The following is a 2,418-nucleotide window of genomic DNA, read 5'->3' on the forward strand; positions in this document are numbered from 1 at the left end:
CACAAACCTACAACCCCATTCCTCCTGCCCCTCCCACACCGGGACTTACTTGCTCAGCTCTAGCAGTGGCAAATGCTGGTAAAAGCGGCTGCATTCCAACCAATTTGTGGGATGGGGGTTGAGAGGGCTGGGGGGAAAGAGGAAGGGAAGCAAAAAAATAAACCAGTGCAGGGGAAGGGAGGTTGTGAAAAGAGCCCCAAGGGCTGGGTTTTCTTAGCCCCCAGGGTAGTGCAGAGGAATTGGACAGAAGTTCCATGCACCAGTTTGACATAAATCAAATAAGTCTAATACTACTTTAGATCCAGGTTTATCTTAAAGTCACAGTGTAGTTTTACTCTAAATATCATCTTTAGCTACGTTGTAACGATAAAATTAAAACTTGCCTTCTTAATTACTATGCCAATACTGCAGATATCTAAATTTACTCCTAATCCCCTTAAAATAAAGCTGAAATCTCATTTGAAGAGCTTCAGGGAAATTATAACTTTTTCTAGAGCCACTATTATTATCTTTTACATACACTAAGCAAAAATGAACTGTATTGTATATTAAATCTACTCTGCGAAAGTAAAAATTGGAATGTGCTTTTGTAAAAGTAATATTTATTCAGCAAGTAATACATTGAAATGTAACTTTAAATCAATTATGGTACTCTTTTTAAAGATTTCTAATTTACCAAATAAAAAGCAAACTCACTCAAGTGACAAGTCATCTACTATAAATGTAGGTGTCATCTCAATAGTAGGAGAGTTTTACAAACACACCCAGGCACAAAACTCCCATTGAAAGCTATTCCTTAAATAAGGTCTTCTTTTCCTTTAAGAGTTTTCCTTCTCCTCCCCCCCAGAAGAAAAGTAAGAATTTTAGCTATCAAATACTGAATTATCCACATGTATGCATACTTAAGATTGGTGAAATTTAATTCAAGTATAGTAGGATTTGTGTTAATGTGTGTCAATTCTCTGTGCTTTAGGGGGACATAAAGCCTAACTTTTTGCATGAAGAAACCATTCAGCTCAGTTCACATCATGAAGCTCTAGAAATTTAAGGCTCACTCAACACTGCTAAAAGTAGGCAGAAATATGGAAAATCAGAACAAACTTACTCTTTAATTCCTGAAGTTGTAGAGTTAACAAGGGACAAATAACTCCAGTTTTGACATGTTTAGAAAACCCAGCAATATTTGAGATCCTCTGAATAAAAGCTACAACTCCAACAATAGATTTCACCAGTCTAATGGAACAAAGATTTCACTACTAGTATTTTTTTTTTTTTATAAAGTTTCCTAGTACTCTCCATGGAAATTAAAGACCTGTTCAAAAACTGCTTCTGAAATGTTAAGTATTTTATTTATACAGAACGTACTTGCACACTTCTTTTGCTTTCTTGTATTTTTAATACAAATTTTCTTTGTATCTCTAATATTTACAAAAGGTAATATATTAATTCCAGGTCAACAGCTAGTATATCATCGTTCTCCGACTCCTCTGCATACAAAGAACATGACAACATGTGCAGAAGGGGATAAACCACATACAACTTAAACTACATAGGTTAAGTACAGACATTTGGGGACATTAGGGGGAGGTTACAGTGATTCAAAATGGCTGCCCGATATCAGGCAAGTCAGGATTGGGGGAGGGGATGGCCCGATATCAGGTAAGTCAGGATGGAGAGCCAACAGTGGCTCCATACATTTCAATTATTCCTTGTTTGATTGTACATTTAATTAAGAGTCCAATAAAGGCTTTTAAATGGAGTAGGGTAATGTGTCACAAACACATCACCTTCTACCACCTATAAAGAGCCAGGAAAGCAGGAAGCAGGGTGTTCCTGATACAGAACTTCAGACATGGTAAAAACTCTCTGAGAAAATGACAAAATACATTGAGCCTCAAACCTAATGGTGTCCAGGGAAAACCACAAAATCCACACAAGACGACAGACAAAGAGGAAATGCCTTTCTCCTGGAAATCAGAAGTCTCAGAAGTCTCTCAGGTGTCAACAGAGCTATCCCCAGCCCCCAACAACTCAAGTTTGCATCTTGAAAATTTCCACATAATGCTGACATACCGGAAATTCAGAAATGTGCTACAGAGTTTGGGAAAAACAAAGAGTAAAGTAAGTTATTTATAATATAAAGGATATTATACCAGTTATATTACCCTGGTAGAAAGGATTGAGTATAGAGGTGTTTAATGAATATAACTACAAGTTTCAGGTGGAATTCAAGGATCACAACTGCAGAAGATAAAAGCAACTTGTAAACAAAACTATTTTCTGTCAAGTCTAGTAGCAAGTACCAAGAAAAATTGTTCTTGGTTATTCAAAAAAAAATAAAGTGACTCATTAATCCAAGTTAGCAAAGTTGCAGCCTTATCATCAAATGCATGCAGCTCTAACCCACTCCTCAAAGGC

This window comes from Gavialis gangeticus, unplaced genomic scaffold, assembly GCF_001723915.1.
Source record: "Gavialis gangeticus isolate Ggan-Ray unplaced genomic scaffold, GavGan_comp1, whole genome shotgun sequence".
Classification (NCBI taxonomy): domain Eukaryota; kingdom Metazoa; phylum Chordata; order Crocodylia; family Gavialidae; genus Gavialis; species Gavialis gangeticus.